This window comes from Mauremys reevesii, linkage group 3, assembly GCF_016161935.1.
Source record: "Mauremys reevesii isolate NIE-2019 linkage group 3, ASM1616193v1, whole genome shotgun sequence".
NCBI lineage: Eukaryota > Metazoa > Chordata > Testudines > Geoemydidae > Mauremys > Mauremys reevesii.
Genome location: NC_052625.1, coordinates 192,501,321 through 192,526,801, shown reverse-complemented (window position 1 = coordinate 192,526,801; position 25,481 = coordinate 192,501,321). Strand labels below are relative to the sequence as shown.

Here is a 25,481-nt window from a genome sequence, read left to right as displayed (position 1 = left end):
GGATGATAAAACCAGGGTCAAAATTAAGTGTCTGCGAAGTCACTCAAACCCCAGAGATGTATTTATTGCTTTATTCACAGTTGTCCTATTTTTAACTCCAATATGTATAGAATAAAGGACAGATTAATACAAACTGAAAAGAACACAAAGCACGAGATGTTTTCTCTTATAGCTTTGCTTTCTTTCTGGCTCTTAACTCTTCTATCTAACTAAAACTCCCCCCCCCCCCCAGTACTACCCTTCTTGGCCCTCCACATCTCCTCCAAACTGCCTCTTCATTAGTTCTTTCATCTTCTTCATTCTTCCAAACAAAGTTGCAAAGATAGTGTGATTTTAAATGCACTCTCATGCAGCTGCTGCTTTCAGTAACATTTACTAGAGATGGCACTTGAAAATTTCCTTTCAAATTAAAAAAATAAAAATCTATTCACTATGTTTATTATTCCCAACATTTCAACAGGACCATCTGGTTGTGAGGACAACCAGTGTGTTTTAAATGTGACAAAATTAGCCAATGTTCATGACTGTTAAGGACAAATAACTAGAGGCAGAGACGGAGGCACAAGGTAGTGTGTGAAGATGTACCACACACATATTTACTTATGCAATTAGTTGAACTGTATCTGTGGAGATGCTACTTATCTAGGCAGCTGGGTGTTTAGAAAGGCACCCAGCTGTTCTTTGGTATGCTCATTTACCTGACTGAAACACACAGTTGCAGGTGAATGTGTGCCAATTTTTGCACAAATGGAATCCCTGTCAAATCAGGGAAGTCTTCAGGTTTCCGTAGTGCTTATCACTAGAGTTGGGCAAACAGTTGATTTCTTGGTTCAGTCAGCAAATCAAAGCATCTGGGACAACATGTGGCTTGGTTCCAAAAATATTTGGGAGTCGTCAGCAAATTGGAATTTGGGCCAACAAACAGATATGTGTGTTTATAACCTTGAACCCAGGGGTGAGCATACTTGTCTTGGATATAGGACACCCACATTTGAATGCCTGCCCTGGAGCAGGGACTTAAACTCAGATTCCTACCCTAGGCAGGCAAGCACCCCATTCACCAGGGGGGTATTTTCAAGCCTGCCTGTTGAAGTAGTTGTACAAAGCAAAACAGCTTATATATTTATTGAGCCAAATAGAGAGACTGAGAACAGCTTTATAGCCTTGAGATTAAGGCATTCATTGGGGAGGTGGAGGGCCTTCAGCACCAGGCTAGAGTCTCACACGCTTTGTCCCAGTGGATATTTATACAAATCTCAATAACTTCAGCAGGAAAATGTGAAAGCAACCTATAGCCTGGTGGGATGCTCAGGGAGAGCAGAGATTCAAACTTAGGTCTCCTGTATCCTAAGGCAAGTGCTCTAGGCATGGGGCATAAGGTGATAGAGAGGGACAGATTAGCACATGGTTGGCTAGCCTTGAAAAACCTTTTCCTTGGCTGAAACAATTGGGTCAAATTTGCAAATCTGCATTTTTTCACTGAATAAACTATGTGGTTGGAAATTTTTTGCCTCGCTCTACTTATCAACATAATATGTGAGCACAAACAGTGAGATTTTCAAAAGCACCTAAAGGACTTGTGTGCTTAAGCCATTGAGGGAGGTGCCTGTGCTGCAGCTGGACGGTGCGATTCCCAGGGCGGGTAGACAGACACGTGCTAGCTCAGCCCAAGCTAGTGTGCTAAAAATAGCAGTAAGAATGTTGCTCAAGCTGAGCTAGCACAAGTCTGTCTACCCTGACTGAGAATCACACCTCCCTGCTGCACATACCCTGGGGTGTTTTGAAAAATCCCCCCCTAAGACGTTTAAATATATCAAGTCATCTTGCACATTTTATGTGATTATTATTTTACTCAAGAGGAAGACTTGGCTTCAGGGATTAGACCTGAAGTCAGTTCCCTACTCTGCCACAGACTTCCTGTGTGACCTTGGGCAAACCACTTAGTTTCCCTGTGCCTCAATTCCCCATTTGTAAGAGTAATACTTCCTCACCCCCATCTTTTGCCTTGTCTATTTAGATTGTAATTTCTTCAGGGTAAGGACTGCCTCTTATGCTGTGTGTATGGCCAGCATTGTGCACAATTGGCTCCTGATCTCAGTGGAGGCCTCTAATGACTGTCTGTCCATCTATCCAGGTAGTTATATGGTCCTCATCACAGTATGTGGGTGTAATATTAAAAAAATAAAAAGCCTTGCAAAATTCCTCTTACCCTGCATAAGAAACATTTTTGGAATGAGTGAGTAGATTGATAAAGGTGGGACATGCAGATTTTGTGCAGGGGGCTGGTAACATTTGTGATTTATGGTAAGTGTCCTCAAATATGTAGACATAGCCTGGGCCAGAACCCCCGCTGGTGTAAATCACTGTTGTGCCATTTACTTCACTGGGGCCAATCTACAACAGCAGAAGAACTGGCTCCATGTTTACTTCTACTTTATGCTTTCCTCTACATTAGGTCTGATTTGAAGCCCACGGACTTCAATGGAAAAGCCTCCATCAGACCATATCCTAGCCAACCTCCACTCTCCCATTGCATTGCATTTCTTCCACCAATTCTCAACTTCATTTACAGCTTGATGAATTTGAAATGTCCTCTGTTAGACCCAGATTCAGGATGGCACTTAAACGTGCTGAGAGTTAAACACCTACTTTAGTGCTGGCCTGATTGGGGATGGCTTCCTGATTTGCAACCTTAGCAAGTTTGTTCCTTTTTCAGGTTCTTGTTGAAAAGATTATTCCATTGCTTTTTGATGTCAGTTTGGAGTACAGAAAACTCCTTTCTTTCCCATTTGCAGCTGGTCAGTTTAAGTGGGCTGTTCTGTGCACTGTAAAATAACACAGTCCAAACTACACAGATCATATTTCAGGCTTGGCATAAGGGTGGAGAAAAAAGTCATTGGAAAGCACATTTCAAAGTCACTAAGTGCTGTATCACAATGTGCAATTAGCCAAATCAGCGTGCAAAGCCTTGACGGAGAGAAATCCTGCATTCACTGAGCCAGCCTCATTAAACTAAGAGTTTGGAGTCTAGGAACTATTTTTACATCTCATCAATAGCACAGGGCCAGGGAGGATTAGGTAGTTCCAGCTGGATGGTTACTCTGTGAAAAGTATAATTAGAAGTGCTTTGCCTGTGAGACACATCAGCATGGGAAAGAGTTCCTTAGAAAACAGTGAAGTAGTTGGCCCTAACTACTCCAGCTGGTCAAGGTCAGGACACATTAAAAGAAGAGTGAAATAGGAAGAGTGGAAGTAGGAACATGGCTAATGGGTCTGCTGAAGAGTCCTTTTATCTCTGTACTATAGTTACACCATTGAGGTTTGCACCAATGTAGCCAATGCCTGGTTAGTGTTTCCATCACAATCAAGGTTTCAATGAGGGTGTTAATAGAATTTCTCTGTCTTGAAATTTGGTATGAAAAGATATGGGGACTAGGTAGCCATGGAGGTTGCTGGATGTGCCTTTTCATCTCTTGAGATCCAGGACCAGCTGGTGCGCAGGAGTGCATTCTTGGGGGATTATTAATGTTGCAGCAGAACCTAGAGACCTCAGGTAAGATCAGGGCCCCATGATACTAGGCACTGTACAGACACCCTGCCCCACAACACTTCTCATCTGAATGGACAAGACTAACAAAGGAAGATTTATTTCCATTTTGGAGATGAGAAACTGAGGCCTGGGCTATAAAATGACTTTCCTCAGGTGAGACAGGAAGTCTGTGACAGCCAGAGTTGAGCACACATCGCGCAAATGCCAAAGCAGCTCCTTAACCACAAAACCATGCTTTCTTTCTGGGGGCTCCCTGTTAATATTCCAAATCCAAAACGAAGCTGAGGTGCTTTTCCCTGCCACTGCAGACACCTACTCTCTCTCTGCATGTGATAAAGCATCGCTGCCAGAGATGACTCAACCCTGGGGCTCATAAAATACTTCTGAAGATCAAATACTTTGTTTGTGGAATGGAGCAGATTAGACCAAGCATTTGGTGTTTAAACAGAGCAACCCACCCAGTCCTAGGACCTAGAGCTGGTCAGAAATATTCTGGTGAAGTGTTTCTTTGAAGTTGCGCATTTGTTGAAATATAAGTGTTTTGTGGAGTTGGTTTGGTTTCAGTTAAATGTGCCTGGTTTTCTGCCAGGTCACCTGCTTGGCTCCTAGCAACCCACCTGCCAGATTGGCTCAGAATCCAGGGCTCCATTCTCCCTATTGAAATCCTCTGCAAAATAGAATTTCCTTCTTCACACAGCTCAACAAGGGACTATATCCATTTCCTCCTACAAGGTTCTCTCTCCCCCTCTCTCCTTTCTAGTTATCCAAGTTGAACACTGTGCTATCAAACACACTCAGTATGTTTTTCACAATGTATAAACATTGCCAGTAACTACAGTTAATATAAATTGATTTATCAGGTCATGTTACCTCTCTCTTTCTTATGAGAAAGGCTTAAAATGGTATCTGAGGTACTGATGTCTCCCCCCCAACACACACCCTGCAAATCACCATAGCATCTGAGTGCCTCACAATCTTCCATGTATTTAGGCTTTCTGCAGGCACTGTGTTTAATCGTGCTGTGCCTGTCTTAAACAAGGGCCATCAGATCATCCTAACAATGTTCAGTTCACTTACAAGTGGTGTGACAGTTTGTTTAATTGCTAAGTTGCATGAGTATGAAATAGAGAAAAATGAATGACATTTGAGGTTTCTCGTTGTCTCTTTGTGCTCCTACTATTCAGACATAAATGTGTTTTTAAGCTGACGATGCACAGGCCATTAGTCTGTACTGTGGGCCATTGCCTTTGATCATGGGAATAAAAAATTTAAACAAATCAAGTCATTTAATCTCTTGTAAATAGGCCATTGCACATGCACAGGAGCTGTCCCTCTCCCCCCCCCACCCCCACCAGAATTCACAAGGATGCTTAGCTCTCGGACTTAATGAGCATGCACAGCAGCCATACCAAGATGCCACATTGATCCACTAAATGTAGAGGATTCCAATGACACGCTCTGGCGACAGCCCCATCAGAGTCATTTGTGGTCCACTGGGTTAATAACAGGCCTCATCTTTAGAAGGCTGTAAACTCATAGTTACATGATAGATCACAAGGCTGTTTACTGAGTGTTAAATTGCACATGCTGCCGCTACCGCCCCTTGCTAAGCAGTGCTTTGCTGAAGAGACATCACGGACAACTCCTGAAGGGATTAGAATGGCGTCACAAGCACAGTTGTTATCACAGGTTGCTGTGACTCAGCCTCAGGGAAGTGGCTCATGTTTATTCTCTTCAGGATAGTAGAGCAGGTTGGACCATTTCATTTTCTATCACCCCTTCTCCTGCCAGTTGCTTCATCTCCTAGACCCTGTTGTCATTTCCTCTTGCTCTCCTCATATAATTGAGGGCCAGGTTATATGTGCAAAAGCAGGCCAGGAGCAGGGCGCATGAGCAGCCTTTCCCTCTGTGAGTGCCCCATGTAAGAGGCCAAGCAGAACACACCATCCTTACTTCCCTGGGGGTGCACAGCTTTCCAGATGGGTGCCTGGGAGGAGGTGGGGGTTACAGTCCTACTCCCACTCATGCACCTGCCTAGAGAACAGGACAAGCAGCGATGCCTGTTGAAATCACTAGGAGTCTTTCCATTGACTTTAATAGTTTTTGGATGCTCATTTGTTTAGGGGGAGCCTCCAGAGGCAGACCTGGCTTTATTCTCAGCTCAGCCATTAACCTGGTGTGCGATCTTGGACTTCACATGCCTGTGTTTCTGTTTATCCTTTGTCAGCTGGAAGCTCTTTGTGGCAGAGACTGTTTCTTCCAATATGCTTGCCAATTGCCAGGGCCCCATAGGCCCTGATCTTGTTTGGGGCTTCAAACACATAGTAATAGCTATTCCCTGTCCACCATGCCTTACAGTGGAGCTATGCTGATGGACATCAGCTGAGCCTCTTGCCCTCTATTTGTTGATGGTCTCAGAGGGTCAACAATGCTCATGTTTGGAGGGATGTTCATCAGCCAGGTCACATACGCAAATAGACATCCTGGCTGAGGAGTTGATTGAAAATAAAATGAATAGCTTTTTTTTCCCCCTTGAACCTCTAATTTAATCTCCTTTCAGAATATTAATTAAGAAATAAAAAAGCTGCTGGCTGTTTATGCCATGAGGTTGAATTCTAGGCTAGCTGTTAGTGACTGTAACAGTGAATATGTGTAAAAAAAAATATCTCTCTCACACACACACACAATGAATCAACTCCTTTGTTTCTCTGACTACTGAGATTGAAAGCCCCGCTAAGTATGTCATAAACATGGTTTTGGCCTCAATCAATATTTGCCTTTCCGGTCAATATATAAAGACCACAACATTATCCCAGCTCCTTGGACTATTGCTGGGGAGGACGTACCCATACCTCTTACACCTTCTATTTCTTTTCAATTAACTATATTCTTATATTTCTTTTCAATTAACTATAGGCCTAGTTCTGCCACTCATGCTTACACTGAGTAGTACCTTATGCTGCTAGTAGACCCATAAAAGCAATGAGGCTATTTGCAGATTAAGGCACTCCTCAGAAAGGGTCCAATTCTGCCATAGTTATGAGTAATATCTGCACACTTTTTTTTTTTAAGAATGTTGCCTTTTTGAGGTAACTTCTTTATTCCACTTTGTATCTCCAGCTCCTACCAAATGTTCCCTAATTCATAAAGTCCTGTTGGATACAAGTCCCTCACAAGTACACTGTGCTTTCTAGTTAAATACAGTTATTTAGTATTTGTTTGAACTCAAACCCTTGCTGTTTTTAGCCGATGTAGAAACACTCCATGTGGGACTTTATGTAACGTCACCTTGAATGTGCTGTTTAGAATGGCTTGCTATAATAAGCCTTTCCTCAGCTAACTCCTCAAAACAGCCACAAATTCCGACTGCGTTCTCTTTCTCACTCTCTGTACAGTGATGTGGTATAGAGGGTTTTTTAAAGGCCTGAATTTAAAATGGCTGCATTACTTAAACATACCAGAGTCACAAGGGAGTTATTACCTACAACATTCCAATCACACTTTTATACTGTACTATCAAATACCATGAGTAAGCAACTTATTTTTTAAATGTTTAAGGCAGTTTTAGGGGCAGGGACTGACATTTATTATATATTTGTACAGTACCTAGCACAGCGGGGTCCAGACCTGATTTGCTTCTAGGCTCTACCGCAGGAAGTGTTACAAAAAATAGCTCCACTACATTTTTTATTACCCCTCCACTTGTAAAGCCAAGTATCTTAGTTTTCAAAACTCCCACTGACTTCAAGGGGAGCTTCAAGGACTGAACAGTTAGTATGGGAGAAAGTCACCGAGGGAGGATGAAGGGTGGCCAAACAATTTGCAGTAATGAATTTAGATAATTCATGAAGAGGAATGATACAGACTAATTTTCATAACTTGATTAACTATTCAGTGAATTGCTTATGTAAATATACATTTTGGCCCATGAATCACCCACAAACTATTTGCTGCAACTATTGCTTTAAACCATTCACTCTGTATACTTTGCTGTTCATAATGTAGGATTGGTCACTTAATACACACGGCATAATTTCTGCTCCTTGAATGAAACTTTCACAGCCTCAGAATGAGCTTTCAAGATGGATGCACAAACACTTCCAGCATTAATACTCATGCAATTATTCACAACACCTTCTCTTTCCACAAAGGTTTTCATGAAGAAACGACTGCACTCTGAAAATACCTGTAAAGCCAACAAAGGCTGCAAGGATCACTGAAGTAAAGTTTGCAGGTTTTATGCAAACAAATGTTCTCATACACTTTTCTTTTTGCAGTGCCTTCAGAGCTGGCTGAGCATGTGAGCAAAGTGTGCAATGATTCAGAATTCACTAGTTTGCAAACATTGCTGGAAAAGTTGAGCAGTTGGTCTGAAAACTTCAACAGCAATGACCTAGTTCAATCAACCATGAATTATTTCCCCACGGAAAGAATGTTAAGACCTGAACAACTTGAGGAGAATGAGAAGTTTTTGGACAAACATTCTTAAAACACTGCATCCGGCTGGATTTATCGTTGAGTAGCAGAATGCAACACCCCACTGCAATAACTGGAACTCTTTGATAGGAACACTCTGTAGCCTCATTGTGCTAGGTACTCTACTGTGACACTGTACCCCATGTTCACCACTTTTTTCCGGTTAGGTTATATTTTGTACAAAGTATGCCTTGTGAGGTATCATTTGAAAACTCAGTCTGCTGAATATTATTATTCTGTTGAAATGTGTGTAACAACACTGTATGTAAAATGATGAGATTTTGCTATATGATTATTACGGAAATATGTTGTAATTCTGGGTAGTACCCACAAACCAATTTCCGAGAGACAAAAATGGCATACCAGCAGTGCTAAAGGTCCATTAGTATTTGATTGGCTATTCACCAGTGAGCGGGAGGGGGAAGGTTTAAACAAAGAATTTACATTTCATTCCAGAAACACTTCAAATCTCAGGTACACAGGAAACTGTTTGTCTGTACCCCAGTGGGGGGTAATCCTCAAAGAGGGGAGTGGGATATAAGACTGGGAGAGAGTGACCTCTACCTCAAAGACGCACCACTGAACTGAGGGAGTGCTCCTGGACTGGAGGTTTTCAAGCCAGTACAGGCTATTGTAGGCTCTTGGTGAGAAAAACTCTTTTCTTGCTTTTAAACCTATTAGCCTTGGTAAAGTTTCGGAGTTAGCTTGCATGTTTATCCTTTTATTTCTTTTGTAAGCCATCCTAAGATATGCATCTATACTAGTAATCACTTAAAATCTTTCTCTAGTTAATAAACTTGTTTTATTGTTTAATCTAAACCAGTGTGCTTCGGTTGAAGTGCTTGGGAATCGATACTTAGGTCAACAAGCCTGATGCACAATCATTTCCCTTTGCTGAAATGATGGACTATCTATGAGCTTACGCTGTTCAGGAGGGTACTGAACAGTGTAAGATGTACATTTCTGCGGCAGCAAGCCTGGGACTGGCGATATGTGGGTGTCACCCTATACATAATTCATGGATGGCTGGGCATAGCATTCATGTACTCAGCTGGGAGTGACTTTACATGCTGGTGGCTATGAGTGAGCAGAGCCTAGAGGGGTTTGCTGTTCACCAGCAAAGGTGTCCCAGTCTGGAGAGCTCAGGGGATACAACAGTCCAGATTGCACCCTGGGGAACGTCACAGCACGTGACCTCTGTCCTCAGGAAAATGAGGGACTGTTAGAACCACGAAGCAGGCAATGAAATTGTCTGCCAGGACATCTAGTAGTTTGCATTTGCTGGCAGTGATGAGCCTGTAATTTCCTGGCTCACATTGGTGCTCCCTTATGAAAGCTTTAAAGGGGGTTTTGAATCTCAGTACGTTTGTTTCACATTATCACAATCATCACACGAGCTTTATGCAGCGTCTAAATACTCAAATCCCCAATGGGCTTAAAAATATATTAGTTTTGACTAGCTCATTGTAGCCCCCAAATTTGATACAGGATTCAATCCCTGAAGAGACACTTATGTCCAACGTGCAGCAAGCAAGGCTCATTAGAGAAACATGAACAGTTTGTTTTAAAGCAACCATTATTTAATGATGTACCTATTAAAGGCTCTTGGATTTTATAACTTTTACTGCTAGTAAAATTTACATTTCAGAGGCCTATGGACAAAGATATTTCTTAGGGCTGGTCCACACTAAGAAGTGGGGTCGAACTAGGGTACGCAAATTCAGCTACGTGAATAGCGTAGCTGAATTCGAAGTACCCTAGTTCGAACTACTCACCCGTCCAGACGCCGCAGAATCGAAGTCCGCGGCTCCAAGGTCGACTCCGCCACCGCCTTTTGCAGTGGTGGAGTACCGGAGTCGACCTTGGCGCTTCCGGAGTTCGAACTATCACGTCCAGATTAGATGCGATAGTTCGAACTCCGAGAAGTCGAACTCACCGCGTCGACCCGGCTCGTAGGTGTAGACTAGCCCTTAGAGAGTTGGTTGGGGGAAGAAAAAGTGACCCAAAACTTTACTAATTAAAAGATGATCAGCTTTATTACACTTAAACACATAGAGCTGAAACACTAAGCTTTGTGAATTATGGGATGAGGAATTTAGAAGACCTTCTCTCTCTCCACAAACACTTCTCCTTAATTATGCAACTAAACTCCCCATTGGAAGTGGGCAACAATTTTTTGCCACATAGTAACATTTGCCAAAAATGCATTTTTTTCAGGATAATGAAACCATTCACAAATTCAAGTCAAATTCAGCCAATACTTTTGGCCAAGAAACAAAAAGGAGTTTTGTTTTTATTTAAGCCAAAATGGTTCATTTCAACCATTATGAAACAAAACATTTTGACTTTTGAAATTTAACTACACTTATTTAATAGAATCATAGGCGATTAGGGTTGGAAGAGACCTGAGGAGGTCATCTAGTCCAACCCTCTGCTCAAAGCAGCACCAAACCCAACACATTTAAGCATGTACAGGATTTGGTGGATAACAGTGGAGCCAAAACTGGGCTTAGGTGTTTAAATCTTGGATTTAGGTACCTAATAAAGGTGAAAGACCTAAAAATGGAACAAAAAATTTCATTTGGGGTGTATTTTTAATCTAAAATGAATTGTTATTTCTTAATTTTTTTTGTTTTCTTTGAAAAAATTCAGTTTCACTATGAAACTAACCAAATTTGGGGCAGTGGGATTTTTCAGTTTGGTTCCCAAACCAAAACAAACACCAAAACCAAAACATCACAATTAGTTGCTCAGCTCTACTCCCTAAGAGCAACAAGTTACCCTCTAGCTCTCCCTAGTGGATCTTGAGCCAGCACATACTTTCAAAGGTTTAAAGATACCATGGATGTGTGTTCAGCTTCCTTTTCCCCAGTGGAGCAACAAACATAGGAAGAAGCCTTTGAAAGAGGAAGGAGCTTTGGGTGGGATCCACAAAGGGATTCAGGTGTTGCAGTGCTGAGCATCATGGCATTTCACTTTTAGACACCTAGAAAATCTAGGAACGACACTGCAATCCACCAAGCCAAATTACATGCCAAGGCTTCCTATACAATAAATATGGCAAGATAGGTGCCTAAGAATCCATTTCACAAAAGCCCACTTGCTAGACAGCTCCCCACCTAAGCTAGCTGATGAGAGATGCCAACCAGAGAGGTATGTGTTAAGCCCTACTCCTCTCTCAGAGATAGGCTCCTAAATCCAGGCTGCAGGGAGGCATCTGTCTCTGTTCAGTGATCCACAAATGGATTCGTGGTGCCTGGACTCAGATGGTTTAGGTATCTAAGCAACAAAGAATCCTGTGGCACCTTATAGACTAACAGACGTTTTGCAGCATGAGCTTTCGTGGGTGAATACCCACGTCTTGCATCCGAAGAAGTGGGTATTCACCCACGAAAGCTCATGCTGCAAAACGTCTGTTAGTCTATAAGGTGCCACAGGATTCTTTGTTGCTTTTACAGATCCAGACTAACACGGCTACCCTTCTGATACTAGGTATCTAAGGTGTTTCTTGCGGGAATGAGTTAGACGCCTGCCTCACTCGATGCAAAACAGCTGGAGGAGAACAGAGAGAGGGAGGAAAACGAGTTGCGTAGCTTATAACTTTCAGCCTGGTAGTTAGAGCACTCACCTAGGAAATGGGAGACCCCAGATCCAGTGATTGAAGCAAGGGGACTCTCATTATTTATCCACAGTGGATCAGCTTCAACAGGAGAGACCGAGGGAGCCCCCCATCAGAATATCGCATAACTCAGGAGCTAGGGGACTTTGAGAGGTGGGAGACCCCTATTTGAATCCTTTCTCCCCCTCTGGCAGAGAGGGTGAAAATTAAACCTGCATCTCTCACAACTGTTGGGCTATAAGTTGGGGGAAGGAAGAGGTAGTGGTGGTGGATTTTGAAGAGGATCTGACCTGGTAGGTAACCTCTGAGCATACGTACCTTATTGGGCCCCGTACATGATTTAGGTGGCCAAATGCCCATCTTTCCCTGGATCATGGATCATGTTTAGGCGTCTACAGGGTTTGGTGGATCATAGTGGAGCCAAAAATGGGCTTAGGTGTTTAAGTCTTGGATTTAGGCACCTCACTACTTTTGTGGATCCCATCCTTTCTCCCTGTAAAGAACACTTTAGTCTAGCAGATGAGGCATAACAAGATTTGATGGTTGGAAGAAATAGATCCATTCTTACTAGAAATAGGGTGCATTTTATATATTAACAGTGAGGTTAATTAGGCACTGGAACAAATTTATCTAGGGGTGTGGTGAATTCTCCATCATTTCACATCGTTAAATCAAGATTAAAGATCTTTGTATAAGATACACTCTAGTTCAACCAGACACCATGATGGGCTTGACACAAGAACCATCTGGTGCAATTCTACGGCCTGTGTTATGCAAGAGGTCAGACTAGGTGATCATATTGGTCCCTCTGGGCCTTAAAATGTATCAGTCTATGAATGCAAAGGGAGCTTCAACAGGATCACAGCACTACCCTATATATAGAAGGGAAGCAAGGGCTCTGCTACCCTTTGTTTTTCTCTGTCATCTTGTTCCCACGGTGTCTGCACAATATGTGACCACCTTGCTGGGCTTTGCTGCTAAATGTCGCTAGTTCATGGGTTGACGGCTCTAGACTGAAGGGAGGAACTGTCAATTTTGGTGTACGTACAATGTGCATGCACAGATTTGAGACAGGCCACCTTTTGAGGAACATGGAGCTTGATTTTTGAGAGCTCAAGGCTTAGCATGTCAAGCCACTCTCAAAATGGAGGTACCCATAACTAGCCAATATTCAAAAGTGTTGGATTTGTGGCCTGATTTTCAGAGAAGCAGAGGACCTGTAGCTCATATTAAGTGGTTGGGGCTTTCCTCTGAATGTCAGGCCCCTACCTATCTCAGACTGAATACCCCTAAGAAACATTAAGAGGTGCAGAATTAGAGACCGCTTTTGACAATATGAGCCTAAGTGACTTATACCAGGACACAGAGGGAGTCAGCGTCCGAGCCAAGATTAGAACTCATGAGTGCTTGATCTGTGCTCAGAGCACTCTACCATGCCTCATTACAGACTTTACATATCTTCTGCAGTAGGCTAGTCTGAGAACAAACTCTGCCCTTTCATAAAAACGTCTGATTGAAATCTGAGGGGACATAAAGCTGAGGTTTGTCTTTTATATATTGCTCATTTCATTGGACTTTTGTCTTAAAAAACTAAATAAATAAAGCTTTCCACACACAAACACACACCTGCCTTCCCCCACTGCCTACTTTTACTAGCTAATATTTTTCCCGTATAGGCACACTTTTTATTATGTAAAATCATAATGGCTCACCAATCTCACTCCATACGTCTTGCAGTTGCAGTCAGAAGCAGTACTGCTTCTGTTGTATTGTACTGGTGAAGCCGATTTATAGAAGAGGTCCCTTTCAGGTTTCAGACTCTCAAATACAGTAACTTTTAGCTCAGCAAAAAATATTCTTCTCATATTTTCGTTTGATAGGTAACCAAAGCAGTCACAGACAGACACATAGAGAACGACGCTGAAAGAATTTATGGGGTCAGTGTTTGAAATACAAAAAGTAAAATAAAATAATGCAATCTGTTTTATGGAACAGTTGTTACTCCAAACAGCAAGAGAGGGCTAGATAATCATTGTATAGCTACATTGACAATGACACAAATTCTCTTAAAAACCACAGAGAAATTGCTTTAAATTTGCAGCTGTTTTCCCCTGAACATGTATCTATCAAGATTCTCATCCTCTCTCCCTGTCCCCCACCTCAAAAATGCTGAGTAGATCAAGGAAAAGCAAGGCCCATCTAGCTCTTGGTAATGCAAGTCACGTACCCACCGCTACCCCTATGAGAGAGTAGATCACCTAATCTCATTCTTAACAGTAGTGGATACAATCTGAAATTTAGCTGGAATATACAAATATATATTTAACTAGATGATTTGAGATGCAATGAGACCTGAACACGGGTTGTATTGTTCAAAATGAGTGAAAGGCGTCAAGAGTTCATCTGATCAGGTAAAGAAGCTCGGAAAACAAATCAACTCCCACTTCTCCCTCCCCCCCCCCCCACTATGAGAATGAAAGAAAAAGAATCAAACTGGCTTTTGTTGTGCTTGAACTAAGACAAAAGCTCCTGGCGAGGTGACAGTTGTTTTAGTAACAGACTAACACATTGTTAAGATGGGAGAAAGTGCCCATGCCTGCCAGATTTATTGTGGGAAGGCGGGGGATAATATTGGCACCTGTAAGGAACTGCTATGCAGATGCAGCCATTGCCTCATTTTCCTTCCAATAGGAGAGTTTAATAGGGCAGCTAAACCCAAACTTTCTCCCATCCAGGCTAAATTCCAAAAGAAATAAGAGAAGCGCCGCCCAGTCCAGTCACCAAGCCCTGTATCCTTCCTTACCCTTCTTCCTCCCAGGGCTCTCCACTACCTAGGAGCCCTCATAAAACAGCCTCAAACCCAGACTTACCCTTCCTGCTTTTTCTTTTCCACGCAGTTCCTTCCAAAGCTCCCACTACTTCAACATCGCTGCACCTAGCAAGAGAAGGAAACCTCTTGGATGCAGCCCTTCCCTTCCCAGCGTACCATGCTGTAGAGCCTGCAACTCCCCTCAGCGCCAGGAACCACAGCTGCCAGAATTCTACCTATTGTGGCTTGAAACCAGGCCCTCTAGCCTGTATTAAAGGACAAGCACACCCTGTTACATTCTCTCTTTTAGGGCACTGTTTTTCTGGGGAATGAGCTTAGGCTTGTGTGCTGAGAGGGTGCTTGGCAATGAGTCTGTGTGTCAGAGAGCACTAACTAGGCTTTTCGTGTCAGCAGAAGATTATGGAGACCAATAATTGGCAGACATAGCTGGTGGCAGCATGGAAGAAAGAAAGATACTCTAGACATTTTGGAGCAGTGTGGCCAAGTATGGCCAGGGAGGCAGGCGTTTGGATGTAATGTGGTGGAGCCTTTAGTTTCAATCTTTTTCCTTTGATTTTAAAGTAAATCTGGAATATCTTTAAATTTTGGGTCAAACAAAATTTCCTGCTAAAATTAGAGTGGTAGCCAGAATTAAGCAAAGACTACTTCCTGCACATGGTATCTATGCAGTGCAGTTTAGTTATTGTTGCTGTCAGAAAACTAACTCCTTTGCTGGTCTGTCCATTTCCATCTGTTGTCTCATACTTCGATTGTAAGCCCCTTGGGGCAGGGACTGTCTTTTTGTTCTGGGTTTGTACAACACTGTGATGGGTTCGGTCACAGAGACTCCCCTCGAGACTGTCACTTGATGAGCTGGGATACCACTGAGAACAACCCTCCTTCCAGAACAGGCGCCTCGCCACTCCTGTCTTGCTAAATTGCAAGGCAGTTTTAGAATTTTACTTTCATGTCAGCATAATTTTTACATATATTTTTTTATTTTAAATTCTTGAGTGTCTACTGATATACAGCAAGTAGCTATCAGAGGAGGGTGACCTAATGGAAATATGCAGAGCCTTTCCTTTCCATTGGGTGAAATGATAAACTAATGCATTACTACAGTAGGCAGGGAGTGTAACATGGGAAGGATTAATCCAGTGATTACTCTAGTGCCAGGAATACCCTCATTCTTGTATAATAAACAGCCAATTTCTATTGTCGCTTACACCTATGCACTCTATTGAAATTAGCAGAATTAAACAGATGTAACTGGCTGAGGTTCTGCTCTCAGTCTTGTACATTAGGAGAAACAGGGTGCTACTGTGTGTAGCTATATTCATGCTGTCAGGATGGAACTGGTTTTTATTCATTTAACTAGACAGTAGCAACTTTTTTTTTGTATCGATGAATCCCAGTTTCATTTGCTGTGGATTGAATTTCAAGTTATATATACAGTTGAATACCTCCCATCCAAACGCTAAACATTTGTTAAATTCACGTTAATCAAAACCTTATTTTTATTTAGAGAGGGATTTTCAAAAACGTATAAATGGCAGTTTTGGCACCGAGGGTAAATTTTTTCAAATTGCCTAGAGTGAGTTAGGGGCTTAGGAGAAAAATCAGATAGGACTGAATGTTTTACCCTAACTCACTCAAGGCAATTTGAAAAAATGTACCCATAACTCCTACTGAAAATCAATGGAAACTAGGGCCCAGATCCACAAAGCTATTTAGGTGCCTAACTCCAATTGATTTGAATGGCAGCTAAGCACCTAAATACTTGGAGGATTTAGGCCTAGGCACCTAACTGACATTTGTGTCTTTGAAAAACTGTCTTTTAGGGTACGTCTACACTACGGGATTATTCCGAATTTACATAAACCGGTTTAGTAAAACAGATTGTATAAAATCGATTGTGCGCGGCCACACTAAACACATTAAATCGGTGGTGTGCGTCCACGGTCCGAGGCTAGCGTCGATTTCCGAAGCGTTGCACTGTGGGTAGCTATCCCATAGCTATCCCATAGTTCCCGCAGCCTCCCCCGCCCCTTGGCATTTCCGGGTTGAGATCCCAGTGCCTGATGGGGCAAAAATCATTTTCGCAGGTGGTTCTGGGTACAGCCTCACCCCGCCCTCCCTGAAAGCGGCAGACAACCGTTTCGCGCCTTTTTTGCTTGGTGAACTGTGCAGACGCCATAGCACAGCAAGCATGGACCCTGCTCAGCTCAATACCGCAATCGTGGATGTTTAAAACACCTCGCGCACTCTCCTGCAGTATATGCTGAACCAGGACCTTCGAACCGAGGCGAGTAAGAGGCGGATACGGCAGCGCGGCGATGACAGTGATGAGGACGTAGACACAGAATTCTCTCAAACCGCGGGCCCCGGCGCTTTGGAGATCCTGATGGTAATGGGGCAGATTCTATCCATTGAACGCCGATTTTGGGCCCGGGAAACAAGCACTGACTGGTGGGACCGCATTGTGTTGCAGGTGTGGGACGATTCCCAGTGGCTGCGAAACTTTCGCATGCATAAGGGCACTTTCATGGAACTTTGTGACTTGCTTGCCCCTGCCCTGAAACGCCATAATACCAAGATGAGAGCAGCCCTCACAGTAGAGAAGCGAGTGGCGATAGCCCTGTGGAAGCTTGCAACGCCAGACAGCTACCGGTCAGTCGGGAATCAATTTGGAGTTGGAAAATCTACTGTGGGGGCTGCTGTGATGCAAGTAGCCAAAGCAATCACTAAGCTGCTGCTACGAAAGGTTGTGACTCTGGGAAACGTGCAGGCCATAGTGGATGGCTTTGCTGCACTGGGATTCCCTAACTGTGGGGGGGGGCGATAGATGGAACCCATATCCCTATCTTGGCACCGCAGCACCAGGGCACCCAGTACGTAAACCGGAAGGGGTACTTTTCAATGGTGCTGCAAGCACTGGTGGATCACAAGGGACGTTTCACAAACATCCACGTGGGATGGCCAGGGAGGGTTCATGACGCTCGCGTATTCAGAAGCACTACTCTGATTAAACGGCTGCAGCAAGGGAATTACTTCCCAGACCAGAAAATAACAGTTGGGGATGTTGAAATGCCTGTCGTTATCCTGGGGGACCCAGCATACCCCTTGATGCCATGGCTCATGAAGCCATACACAGGCAGCCTGGACAGTGGTCAGGATCTGTTCAATTACAGGCTGAGCAAGTGCAGAATGGTGGTGGAATGTGCATTTGGCCGTTTAAAGGCGCGCTGGCGCACATTACTGACTCGCTCAGACCTCAGCCAAACCAATGTCCCCTATGTTATTGCTGCTTGCTGTATTCTCCACAATCTCTGTGAGAGTAAGGGGGAGACCTTTATGGCGGGGTGGGAGGCTGAGGCAAATCACCTGGCCACTGATTACGCGCAGCCAGACACCAGGGAGATTAGAAGAGCACACCAGGAAGCGGTGCACATCAGAGAAGCTTTGAAAAGGAGCTTCATCAATGGCCAGGGTACAGTGTGACTGCTGTGTTTGTTGATGAACACCCACCCCCCCTTGATTGACTCATTCCCTGAAAGCAACTCTCCTTCCCCCTTCGAGTACAGCTTACTTATGCAAATAAAGTCACTCTCGTTTAAAAATCATGAATTCTTTATTAATTCATTATAAAAAGAGGGAGAGAAGTAAGGGTGTGGTTTGGGAGGAGGATAGGAAGGATGGAGAAGGCCATTAAAAAAATTTCACATTAACGACAGCCTTCTGGTTGGGCTGTCCACGGGGGTGGAGTGGGCGGGTGCACGGAGCCTCCCCCGACGCGTTCTTACACGTCTGGGTGAGGAGGATATGGAACATGGTGAGGGTTGAGGGTGGTTACACAGGGGCTGCAGCGGCACTCTGTGATCCTGCTGCCGTTCCTGAAGCTCCACCAGACGCCGGAGCACGTCAGTTTGATCACGCAGCAGCCCCAGAGTTGCATCCCGCCACCGCTGATCTTCCTGCCGCCACCTCTCATCTCGGTTGTCCCTCCTGTCCTCACGTTCATCCCTCCTGTCCTCACGTTCACTGGCCTCTTTCCTGTAATTTGATACCACATCCTTCCACTCATTCAGATGAGCTCTTTCATTGCGTGTAACTTCCATAATATCCGAGAACATCTCATCTCGCGTCTTCTTTTTCCTCCGCCTTATCTGTGCTAGCCTTTGGGATGGAGGAGGGATGGTTGCAAAATCTGCAGCTGCATGAGGGAGATAAATATTTAGAAAGATACATTTTACAGAACAATGGTTATACTATTTCACAGTGAACAGCACTATTCACCTAGCACATGTGATTTCCCTACAAGGTCGCATTTTTCATCTTAATAGTGAGTGCTTGCAGCTCTGGAGTTACAGATCTCACAGACACAGGTCCAGGCATCAGAATTCAGCTTGCATGCGGCCATGGTAAGCCACTGTCTTTCGGCTTCTGTAGTGATTTACCCCTCCCCCCCAACGCATGGCTAATACCACGCTAGCTCCCTGCTAATCAACAACCTTCCCACCCCCCCCACCCACTGCGTGTCTGGTAGCTTGCGGAAGATCGCCGGTGACCAAACACAAAAAAGATCATCGGCATTTCACTCCTCCCCTCCCACCGCTTCGCTACGTGCAGGAAAGGTTTTTTTTTAAGCTTGCAGTCCACGAACCCATTAGAAAAATGGCCACCCCCCTTACTTAAATTCCTGATTTTTAACCAGGTTATCCTGAATGATATCACTTTGCTGAGGATAACACAACAAGATAAAGAACGGATGCTTCTTGAATGCCAGCAGTCACCGGGACCATACGCTGCTATGCTTTGCCACGCAATGATACCTGATTACTTGCTACATGCATGGCGTGGTAAAGTGTCCTACCATGGTGGGCGGAACAAGGCTGCCTTGCCCAGAAACCTTCTGCAAAGGCTTCTGGAGTACCTACAGGAGCGCTTCATCGAGATGTCCCTGGAGGATTTCCTCTCAATCCCCGGACATGTTAACAAACTTTTCTAAGTAACTATACTGTCTGCGACCGCATCCCAAGTCCTCAGGGCAAATCAATCATTAAAAAACGCTTGCTTAAAAACAATGTTTGCTATTTACAAAGGTACACTCACCAGAGCTCCCTTCCATGGCATCATTGTCTGGGATAGTTGCTTGTGAGGGCTGGGAGCAGGGTAATTCCGTCAGGGTGATAAAAAGCTCCTGGCTGCTGGGGCTCACGGAGTGCTGTGTGCTCTCTGCTAGGTCTTCCTCCTCTTCTTCATCTTCATCTTCCCCGTCTGCATAATCCTCAGACATGGCAGAGATTACAACCCCCACCTCGGAATCCACGGTCAGGGGTGAGGTACTTGTGGCGCAGCCCCCTAAAATTGCATGCAGCTCAGCATAGAAGCGGCATGTTTTTCGACCTGCCCCGGACCTTCCGTTTGCTTCTTTGGTTTTCTGGTAGGCTTGTCTGAGCTCCTTAACTTTCACTCTGCACTGCACTGAGTCCCTGCTGTGGCCTTTATCCGTCATAGCCTTAGAAATTCTTTCAAATACTTTTTCATTTCGTCTTTTGGAACGCAGTTCTGTTAGCACTGAATCCTCTCTCCAGATAGCGATCAGATCCAGTATCTCCCGTGCAGTCCATGCTGGGGCTCTTTTACGATTCTCAGGAGACTGCATTGTTAACTGTGCTGATGAGCTGTGCGTGGTCACCTGTGCTGATGAGATCTCCACGCTGGGGAAGCAGGAAATGAATTTCAAAACTTCGCGGGGCTTTTCCTGTCTACCTGGCCAGTGCATCCGAGTTCAGAATGCTGTCCAGAGCAGTCACTGGTGCACTGTGGGATACCGCCCGGAGGCCAATACCGTCGATCAGCGGCCACACTAACCCTAATCCGATATGGTAATACCGATACTAGCGCTACTCCTCTCGTTAGGGAGGAGTACAGAAACCGGTTTAAAGAGCCATTAAAATCGATATAAGGTGCCTCCTAGTGTGGACGGTTGTGGCATTAAATCGGTTTTACGCTCCTAAAACCGATTTAAACGCCTAGTGTAGACCAGGCCCCAGTCTCCCAAATAAACCACCTGATTTTCAAATGTGCTGAGCACCCAGCAACAACCACTAACGCCAATGGGAGCTTCTGAGTGCTCGGGACTTTTGCAAACTCAGGCCATTTATTTGGGTGATTAACTCTAATCTCCTATATTTGAAATTGTTGGCCCCAATCAATAAACACAAGCAGTGTTTTAAAAAAAAAAAAGAAAAAGATTTTGGATTTTTATATGTAACTAAAAATAGTAATGCTAGAGCAGTGATCTGTAAGTAAGACTTCTTGTGGTGAGGCACTATAATCCAACTGAGCAGGGCATCTTTTCTGGGGCGCTATCAGCTTGCATATAGCGCAATGATTTATAATTAATCAGTACACAGCATATGTTTTCCATTCCTCCTAGGCCTTCTGGTAAAGGGAATGCAACATAAGCTATTTTCTAATTTCAGACTTGAGTTTCCATGTTAACCATATTTAAGCACTGAAATATTTATTGAAAACCATTTTGAATTAAGGAGTAAAAAACTAAACAGAGCATTAACCGAAACCCAAGTTTAATGAAAGCATTTAGGGTATCAGTCTCTTCTCCAAAAGCTTTAAAATATCTAAATAATGAGGCTAGAGGAAAAATTACAAAATTATTTTCCTGCTGTTCTTTCTATATCCCAAGGCAATACAGATGTCCCACCTTCTCCATTTCCCTGCTCCTTAAAATTATGCTCAAAAGGCAAATGTCTACTTAATATTTATATAAAAAAAAGTATTGACTTGAAACATCTCATCTAAAGTGGTCTGTCATTAGAGAAATTGCATTAGGATTTAAAAATCAAACACCATGGCACATAATGCCTTTGCAAACCTATCTAGGCCAGGAGTCTAATCAAATTAACAACACTTCACTGCTAATGAACATTGGTAGGCATTCGTTTTAAACAGCCCTTATGAATAAATATATTGTTAGTACTACATTGTTTAACTTGATCACATATATGGCACCATCCAACTTCCATTGACCTTAAAAGTGACAGGATTGACCCCACTAGTTAGCCAATTGGGGGGATCTAGTGGGTTATTTCTGTCAGAAGGTGAAATCAGTGATGGAGTCAGGTGTCTTTTTGATGCAGTCCTGTTTATTAACAAAGAATGTACAAATGCCTGTGTCCCTGAACACAGCAGGAATCATACAGGGGACAGTTTCTTTGCTCACAGTTCTTAGCCTCTTTCAGCCTGCTCTCTCACAGTCCCCCGCCATGATCACACTACTGGGGCTTCTTTGCTTCTTCTCTGCCTCCTTCCCTGTGTTTCTGCTCCTTGTCACTGTTTCACACTAGTCAGGTGAAAATAATTCATCAAGAGTTCTATCAACCAGTATTAAAAATCTGTCAGCTTCTAGCCTCTTATATGAAGTCTTAGCACCTTCCTTAGCTCATTACCCTTTCACCGTGTATCAGAAAAAAAAGCCATGTGCCAGAATTCTCTGTCCAAACTGTATCTGTCATGGGACTTCTGGTAACATTGTACAGGCAGTGTCTGGTGAATGCCATGCTTTGTAAATAAAGGCCTTATTATGTGGCACTAACTAACCTGACCAGGAAGTGGTGTGTTGCATATTGGGAGGATGGGGCTTCTTCCAGGCTTTCTTTTTAATAACTTCTTAGAGCAGATGCTCCCTTGCCCCCTTCTTTGAATCCGTTCACCTTCCATCTAGTGATGCTTTCTTTGACCAGCAGCACAATGTCGTCTAGTGGTCCATGCACTAGACTGGAATCTAGGAGACCTGAGTTCTGTGCCTGACTTTACTACTGAATGTCTATGTGACCTTGAGCAAGTCACTTTGTCTCTCTTCTATTCAGATGAAGGATCTATGCTCTTGTTGTACAGCACCTAGCATAATGGGTTCCCAACCTGGTATAGGGAATCTAGATGCTACTGTAATACAAAAAAGAAAAGGATTGAATGATTACTGCCTTTTGGATCAAGAGTGAAAAAACCTCACTCTGCAGTACAACAGTGTTTCTTTACTTTTTCTCCCTGTTGTACAAGTTATCCTATGGGTATGCACTGAAGCTGTACAAAGAGATAATTGCATTCAAAGCAATACCTTGGTGTATTCAGTTCTTTGCCATCTTCAATTGAGAGAAAGAGTCTATGCCCTTTCCTCTGAAATGCAACTGTGATTTTGCAGAAGCAAACTCCAAATTTTTTACCATCAATCTGCAGTTCCCAATACAAAGCTGCTTCTGATTGTGTCACCTCTTTATAAGAACTGTATCCCAAAAGACCAAAAAGATCTAATTAATACAGTTATGGAGAGAAATCACAGTTGAGGGGATGGAAACAATGCAGTGTTTTCCGCAAGGGACAAGAGATTGTTGTCAGCAGCTATTTGAGAAGTGAATGTAAGTCAGGGAGGCAGAGAGATACGGGGAGGCTGTACCAGATGGCTGGAACTGCAGAGAAGGTGTAGGGATATTAAAGAGGGTACTAACAGAGATTCCCCCAAGTGACAGTGACTCCCCCCAGTTTCACCAAGTGCAGAGGTCTTTTAGTTCTTCTGTTGGGGCTTGTGGGCTCCTGTCTGCAGAAAACACTGATTGTATCTGTCCTGTGTTCTATTACTATGTAAAACTTACAAACAAGGTAATTGACTTTGCTCTTGAAGTAAACACTATGCTAGCCTTAAGCTGTAATTGATACAATGTAAACAAACAGACTCCCACCCTCTGTAATTACAGGGCCGGGAATCTCATAGGAATTAACACACACCCCAAAAGTGGTGGAGACAGTAAATTAAAATATGTTTAAAATATGGAATGTATGTTGATGAATGTTTGATGTACGTGAATGGTTAGGGAGGTGCCAGCCTTGAAAGGATCCATCAGCCGAAGAATGTGTCAAGTGGACCACCAGGCAACCCCCCTGAGGGTAAACTGGGATCCACCCCAAACACCTGGAAGGAATGTGCCACTTTAGACAGTGTGGAGCCACCAGGAATGTGCCATCTGCTGACTGAGCCAGCAACAGCAGGATGAAACGGTTCCCATAGACTAACAGAGGAATTAATTCCTATAAGAATGAGCTCTAAAGACTGAGAACTTTGAGTCTCTGGTTCTGCTGCCAACCTCCAGGAGCATCAGGTGCATCTGACACAGACTCGGCTCCATCCTCATGACCAAGATACCTGGCCAGTAACTTGGCATGAGCAACGTCTAGGCTGGTAACTATAACACCTATACAGAACCTGAATGGATGATTGTGTGAATGAGAATTATATATATATATATATATAATATAAGGAATAAGTAGTGATAGGAATAAGTAGTTAAACAACGTTGTTTGCTTTTATCTTTTGCTTTATTATTATATTTACAATAAATGTGGCATCTTTGCCTTATCCCTCTTAATAAGATCCTGCTGGTTTTATTATATTGGTATAACAAAGGCAGCTCTATAACAAAGGCAGCTCTCAGATGAATAATTTCAACGATGGGTAGACAAGCACAGAGAAAGCTGAGAGAGGAGGGGAGGCTGGCAGGCAGGCAACAGAATATAGAAGGGCCTATGAGGGTGAGTGGGGCAAACTCATGGTTTGTTTCAAATACCAAGAAGGGCGATTTTGAATTAGATCCCAAATCAGGGGGTCATACTTCTTTCTATAGCAAAGCTGTGAAGGTGAGAGTAAAACAAAGCAGGGGGGTCATGTCCTTTGCAGTGTTGTTTCCCAATCTTGGCTCCTAACTTGCTTTTGTTAATGCCCACATTTCTTTAAATGAGAGGAGTGTCCTGCCAGCTGGTATGCTGCTATTACAATAAAATAGCTATCAACAATCTATGCTAGAACTGCAACAGTATTTCACCCAGACACAGTTAAACTAAGGCTTTCTTAGAAATAAAACTAGATTAAATTAAGTTTATTGCTGCAGTTTACTGGTTACTATTGGGAAGTTTAGTACAATACACTACACGTTTCTATTTGGGCCATATGGCCAGCTCAAAGGATTCAAATGGAAACCTCAAAAGTCCATCAACAGGACCCAGAGACAGGAAAGATAATACCTAGTGGGTCATGCAAGATACCAGCTTTGTTTTGAAATACCATTAATAAAAACACCTGGTTCTCTCATTAACACAGGTTGAAACCAGGAGTAGTTCCACTGAAGTCAATGGAGTTACACACCAGTGTAAATGAGAGAAGAATGAGACTCCATGAGTCCAGCTGTGAATTAGGAAAAAAAAGCAGAGTTTATTAATACCACAAGCAATTAATTCAATTGAGGTTAATTGAAATTACAATTGAAAGTGAAAAGTAATTCCAGTTCTACCTTGTTCATCAGAAACTCAACAGAGCCAGACGTGTACCTAGAAGCCTCCTACTGCAAGACAAACCCAAGAAAGAAACCAATAGGACTCCACTGGCCATCATATACAGTCCCCAGCTAAAACCCCTCCAACGCATCATCAGGGATCTACAACCCATCCTGGATAATGATCCCTCACTTTCACAGACCTTGGGTGGCAGGCCAGTCCTCGCCCACAGACAACCTGCCAACCTGAAGCATATTCTCACCAGTAACTGCACACTGCACCATAGTAACTCTAACTCAGGAACCAATCCATGCAACAAACCTCGATGCCAACTCTGCCCACATATCTACACCAGCGACACCATCACAGGACCTAACCACATCAGCCACACCATCACCGGTTCATTCACCTGCACGTCCACCAATGTAATATACGCCATCATATGCCAGCAATGCCCCTCTGCTATGTACATCGGCCAAACTGGACAGTCCCTATGGAAAAGGATAAATGGACACAAATCAGATATTAGGAAAGGCAGTATACAAAAACCTGTAGGAGAACCCTTCAACCTCCCTGGCCACACAATAGCAGATCTTAAGGTGGCCATCCTGCAGCAAAAAAACTTCAGGACCAGACTTCAAAGAGAAACTGCTGAGCTTCAGTTCATCTGCAAAAGTGACACC

The 25,481-nt window shown here is 43.5% G+C and overlaps 1 long non-coding RNA gene across 2 annotated transcripts in view; it reads right to left on the bottom strand.

The window, feature by feature from the left end:
• LOC120400305 overlaps positions 1-25,481 on the bottom strand; it is a 62,549-nt gene that overhangs the window by 10,239 nt on the left and 26,829 nt on the right. Inside the window, exon 2 of one of the 2 annotated variants that reach the window (XR_005595703.1) lies at positions 14,516-14,580. The exons of the other annotated variant lie outside the window; for it this stretch is intronic. This is a non-coding gene — a long non-coding RNA (uncharacterized LOC120400305). The remainder of the gene's footprint in view (positions 1-14,515; positions 14,581-25,481) is intronic. 2 annotated transcript variants of the gene reach the window in all.